Source organism: Urocitellus parryii, chromosome 4 (genome assembly GCF_045843805.1).
Source record: "Urocitellus parryii isolate mUroPar1 chromosome 4, mUroPar1.hap1, whole genome shotgun sequence".
In the NCBI taxonomy this organism is placed as follows: Eukaryota; Metazoa; Chordata; class Mammalia; order Rodentia; family Sciuridae; genus Urocitellus; species Urocitellus parryii.
In genome coordinates, this window is record NC_135534.1 from 115,764,148 (window position 1) to 115,770,147 (window position 6,000).

Genomic DNA, 6,000 nt, shown 5'->3' on the forward strand with positions numbered 1-6,000 from the left:
AAATGTCAACACTCACCCAATGGGTAACAAAGAAATCCCTGAAAGCCTAAAATTCTAAGTAATTTCCTTTTGACCCATAGTGTGTGGACTACGTGGGATTTAATCTAAAATAGATTTGATTCTGGTTCTAAAAGAGTCTCAATAAAACTGAGATTCACCACAAATAGAGAGATTGAGAAAACAATTAAAGAGACTAGATTGTTTTAATAATGTCCCAATAAAATTGAACTGAAAGATGCCAACTAACTTAGATCCCCCAAATTTTGAAAGTAACTTTTTGGACTGTGTCTTATTGTGATTTTCATGGTGGAGTTTCATTTGTTTTATTGCCCAAATTGTAAGGTTCCAATTTCTCAGTATAATGCCAAACAGCTTGCTGGCATTCTTCTACAAAGAGGGATTTTGAAAATTCAATGAATTTTGGAGTTGGAAAAAAATTCATCAAGTTGGTTCATTTTTGTTTGAATGAATCTATCCCCGAGAGTTTCCATGATGGGCAAGCTCTCTGGAGTTAGACTATGGGTGAAAGCAGAGCCCCTTAGTAATCGCCAAATTTCTTCACAGTCTTAGTGAAGACTATAAAGTGAAGATAATACCAACCGTTTGGGGACTATTGAAAAGGATTATACAAATGAAAGTACTTAGCAAAGCACTTTACATATGGTGAAATTGTCAATAAATTGCTCTTATTATTGCTATTTTATTAATAGTTGCCTGTCACTTAGTAAGCAGTCACTAGTAGAAGCAACAGTAATTTTTTATTAGTTCTTATTTTTACCACCCAAGGTAACAGAGGCTATTTATTTTAAAATTAAAGCTAGAATTCGGATGAAAAGTAACTGAGGCTCTATTCAAGAATTAAAGGGCTGGGGATATAGTTCAGTTGGTAGAGTGCTTGCCTCACATGCACAAACCCTGGTGGGTTCAACCCCTAGCACCAGAAAAAAAAAAAAAAATTAAAGCTAGCATTCTCACCACTTTTTTAAGGATTTGCATTTAGATCTCAAAAAGGATTCCTTTAATAATCACAGGTTGAGTAGCGTTTATCAAGAACTTTGCAGAAGAAAAGAGCCAAGATTTCTGTGGAATGGCAGTCAGTTTGTACCATTGTTATGTATAAAACCAAGAAGTAAGCATTTTTCTTACAGCACTCCGAACTCATAGAAAGATTGCTTAGCACAAATGGGGAACTACTGCAGCTTACCGAGTAAAACCAACATCTTTTTGATATAAATGTCAATCTTTTGTTGAGTAACACTGTAATAACTAACTATAAATATAAGGAAGTAGTAAATTGCTCTGGAAAACATTGCATTTTTCTGTTTGTTCAGTTTCTTTCTCTCTTTCTCTCTTTCTTTCTTTCTTTCTTTCTTTCTTTCTTTCTTTCTTTCTTTCTTTCTTTCTTTCTTTCATTCTTGTTTTCCTGTAAAGCAGTGCCACCCAAACTATAATATGCATATGAATTATCCCAGGATTCTGTTACAAAGCCAAAGCCCTGTGGTCTGGACTGGATGCTGCAGGTCAAGATCTCACCTTGAGAAGCAAGGCAGTGGCTGTACTTATATGATCACATTTCTGAGTATTTTTAACAATATCATGTTTATTTTGGGAGGCACAAGCCTACTGAAAAACAGACCAGAAGACATCTGTACCAACGCTGAAGCATTTGGCAATCTAATGTGCAATACAATCCTGGCTGGAGAAGCTCAAGTGGCTTTGGACCTATCTGGGCTTCTCAAACTACCTGCCAGATGATGGCCACTTCTGACAAAGCTTCTGGTCTTTCTGAAGAAGCCCTGGTTTTATTTCTATAGTCTCTTATATCAAGAATATGGCAATGGGGCTCTCCCCATCCACAGGAATCATTTGGGTTAAGGATCACCGAAGTACCAAAAATGCTTTTCCTTCCATTTTTCACGATTTTAAAAGTCTCAAAATTTGGGGAGACTTCTTTTTGTTTTGCAATCTTTTCTACATCTGGAGTTATTTAAAATTGAAAAGTTTAAAAAAAATCTAAAAAGTCTAAAATCCTAGTATTTTCTACATCTCTTGAAAACCCTTATTTGTCCCCATAGAGTATTTTCCTAACATATGCACTGTTTACTTCTTCATTCTCATCCTAATAAGTGCTGATCAGACTCCCCTCAGAATTCTTGAGACAACACCTGGACTTTAGTCAAGTGAATGTTAAACCTACTGTCTTGCTTTGGGGGGCGGAGGGAAAGAAAATCGGAAATCTTCCCTCCGTGCTCTAGATACTGTGGACTTGAAAAAAAAAAAAAAAGTACACATAGACTGAATGTATCATGTTGCTTATTTTTAACCTCTTTTCCAGTAAAATATTGTTTTCTAAAATGATTATATCAATTTTAGCTAGAAAAACTGGCCTCTAATCCCAGCTACTCAGGAGGCTGAGGCAGAAGGATCCCAAGTTCAAGACCAGACTCAGAAATTTAGAGACCCACTGTCTCAAAATAAAAAAATAGGGGCGTGTGGGTCAGTGGTGGAGCACCCCTGGGTTTAATCCTCAGTACTGTAAAAAGAAAATATTATGTAAGTTTTAAAAAAGGAATTTATATATTATTTCCTTTTATATCGGTCATAGCACCCAAACAAGGCTGAGCATGGGGAAATGACATTTGTCACAAGACAGATCAGTTTACTAATCCAAGCAAATACATAGACCCTGTAACCTTCTTCTAGAGTCAGGATCTCTTTATTTATTTGTTTGTTTATTTTTGACGGGGGGGGGGGGGGGGGGGGTTGAACACATGGCACTTTACCCCAAGCTACATTCCCAGTCCTTTTTATTTTGAGACAATGACTCTGTAAATTGCTGAGGCTAGTCTTGAACTTAGGATCCTTCTGTCTCAGTCTCTGGAGTGGCTGAAATTACAGATGTGTGCTAGCATGCTCAGTCAGCGTCAGTGTCTTCTTGATAACGAATACTTAATCCACAGATTTTCCTTCAGAAAATAGGCCTAATCCATGGTATTCTCCCAAATAAGCAGAAAAATCCAGCCTAAATTAGAGTGTCTCAGAGTTCCTTAGAATCCTATGACATGAGATTCCAGTCACAAGCTCTGGGCTCACATCCCCTTGATTCTAATCAGGGTCCCACCATGAATCCACACAAACCATCTAGCAAAGTCAGTGGAACACACCAACCTCTCAATAAACATTAGAGATTACCATCCTTCCTCAGGTGAAGCGGAGGAAACCAGAGATGATAGGCAGAGAATCAGTTAGATTAAAAGATTGAGTTCCATAAAGCTACATTTTCAGTTGAGTAAAGATAAAGGAGGAGATGCAAAAAAAAAAAAAAAAAAAAAAAAAAAAAAAAAAAAAAAAAAAAAAAGTTGTCTCCTTATCTCAGTTTCCCCAGGATTGAAGAAATTTGCAAGATTTGCCTCAAATGCCACTAAATTGCTGTATAACCATTGATTTTATTCAAATACTAAATACTTTTTTTTATTTCTAAAGAGAATTCAAAAGGGAGAGAGAGGGAAGAAAGAAGAAAGAAAGAAATGAAGGAAGGAAAGAAAGAAGAGAGAGGAAAGGGAGATAGGAGCCCCAGCTTTTAGGATGTATCCATTTCTTCCGCTTTTTGATGTGAATGATTACTCATTGGTGTGTATGAGTAATCAGAAAAGGATAGCAGCTATGGGGGGGGGGGAACTGTTCACCAATAAATAAGACCATGCGTTAGCACAATAGCCCGTGCACGGAAGCTCTCTGTGCAATCAGAGAAAGATCTATCTGTAGGTGCCAATGGTGTTTCCAAAGCATTTGCTTTCTTCTGCCTCTCAGCCCTTCAGGGACCCAGTTTCTTAGCACATTTCTTCAAACTTTCCTGGGCCCATTGACACTTTTATTATTCCAAGTTCTGCAATATTGACTTCTAGTCGCTCACCTCTTAGAACAAGGTGGGGCACAAATATCATTCATATTTTAGAGATGAAGAAAATAAGGCACAGTTATGTTCAATAACTTGATCTCAGTTATAAAGCTGATCTCTCAGAGAGAGGCCAAGTGCACAGCCACTTTCCCAAATCCAAATTCAGAGGAGGTACTAGTTCTGATCCTACTTGCCTTTGAATGCCTATCTGTATCTAGGATAGGTAACTGGCCCAGACCCATGCTCTCAGCCGATTCTTTGCAAAGGTCACAGATGGCCAGATGTTCAAGGATCTCGCCCCTTTATACACTGGTCTAGGACCTCCTTGCACTTCTAGCAACTAGCACTTCTGTGCAGGAGCCTGTAAAGTTGCCCCTCCAGAATCAGACTCCCTTCCCACATCCTCAGCAGGGGAACCAGGAGGAACCAGGACGGAAGAGGCTACGTAGCAGCCTGCACTGTTTGTTATTTCATTACTGAGCTGGCAAGGATGGACGTTGTTGATTTACCATTAGAAGCAGCATGCTTCTTCAAATATTAATATTAATAACTACAATACCCGAACACATGAAAAGACCTTTTCATCTTCAAAGCACTTTTCAGACATTAACTCATTAGCTCTCCTTTCCTCTCTATTCAGGAACACCAGGTAAGTAGAGTCTCAACAGTAACAGTGGCTGCCCTCCCCGCAGAATCCATATCTACCGAGGCTTTTCTCTTGAGATAAAAAAAAAAAAAGAGAGAGAGGTGAAGCAATCCAGAACCACAACTGATGAAAGGGTTAAAGTGTCAGCAATTCTACAAATCAAATGGAGCTGCCAGAGTTATCATTTTAGGATCTGGATTTCCTGTTGTTTAACAAATGCCTCCATGCCCGCCACCCCACCCCATGCACGCCTGCAGCAGCAGTATAAAGTAGGAAGAAAAATGGCCTTGGAATTAAAAAGTAAAAGAAGAAAGCTAATAAAGAAAACCTTGAACGCCTTGATCTCAGTAACCCAGCATCTTTCCTACCGTTCGCTCACTGAAAATACTACTTTCAAAGGCGGTAACAGAAACACTTTTAACAGTAGATGAGAAGACACAGACAAAGTGGAATGGCTGGATACAACCAGTGAATGAAGAGAAATTGCCACTCGCGCAGCCCCTGCTTCTCTGTACTGACCGCTGGAGTCCAGCCCTCCAACACTGGGAAGAATGCTCCCCTGAGTGGAGACTCCCCCTGCCTACCCACATGCACCACATTGCAACTACAGCCCAAAGGATTGGTAGGTAGACCCTTGGGGAACTGGAGTCCAAAAACAGGGTGGGAGGAACACCCTACATGCTAGTTTGCCTTACAAGACTCAAACCTGCAGCACTTTCCTTTCTATAAAAACATTTCATTAAGATGCTAGGGAAAAGAAAAAAGTAAAACAATAGGCACTAGTAGTGAAAGAGGAAAAAGAAAGGCATTTCTATGTTGAACTACAGTTTTATTTCTTTGGAAGTGCTGCAGTCTGGGAAGAAAACTCAGAGCTTGTGACAAGTGATCTGCGAAGATCTAAAATGTGCATGATTTTGCTTTTTTTTTTTTTTTTGACAGGCAATCTTGATTTCAGACTATTCTAAGAAGGGAAGAACGTATTTTTGAAAAATAGTATTAAACAATTGAATGGATGATTATAGAAAGATTTTTTAAAAGAGGAAGAGAAAACTGCTTGTATCCTGAAAGTTTCCATTGATTTTCTTTTTAATTACACAAGGTGGGGGGCAAGAAAAAGAAAACGGAAGGAAAAGTTTTAAGCAGAAACTCACACCTCACTTACTACTTTGCCGGAGAGACAGTGAAGAATAGCTACGGAGCGGAGCGAGGTTTCCTCAAGGTCTGCGGTCTCTTTCCAACTACCTGCGGGAATCCTCTGCTCCGAGGCTAAAGAGGATGCAAAGACCACAATGTTTCTAATAGAGCTGCCTCTTAAATTGGGGGGTGTGGTCAAGTCAGGGAAAGCTAGAGAAAAGGCGGTCTTCCATTAGCCCTGGCACCGGGGTAGCATTCCGTACCACAGGCACTGTGGTTCAAAGGGACTTGGGCAACACCAAATCACACCTTATTTTTTAAT

The 6,000-nt window shown here is 39.3% G+C and overlaps 1 protein-coding gene across 2 annotated transcripts in view; it reads right to left on the reverse strand.

The window, feature by feature from the left end:
- Positions 1 to 5,771, reverse strand: part of Ets1 (ETS proto-oncogene 1, transcription factor) — a 129,817-nt gene extending 124,046 nt beyond the window's left edge. The window contains exon 1 of one of the 2 annotated variants that reach the window (XM_026392404.2): positions 5,707 to 5,771. The gene's annotated coding sequence lies outside the window, so the exon portion shown is untranslated. Of the gene's footprint in view, positions 1 to 5,695 lie in introns of both variants that reach the window. The other variant, XM_026392406.2, reaches the window with a different exon arrangement.
- Positions 5,772 to 6,000: the final 229 nt, after the last annotated feature.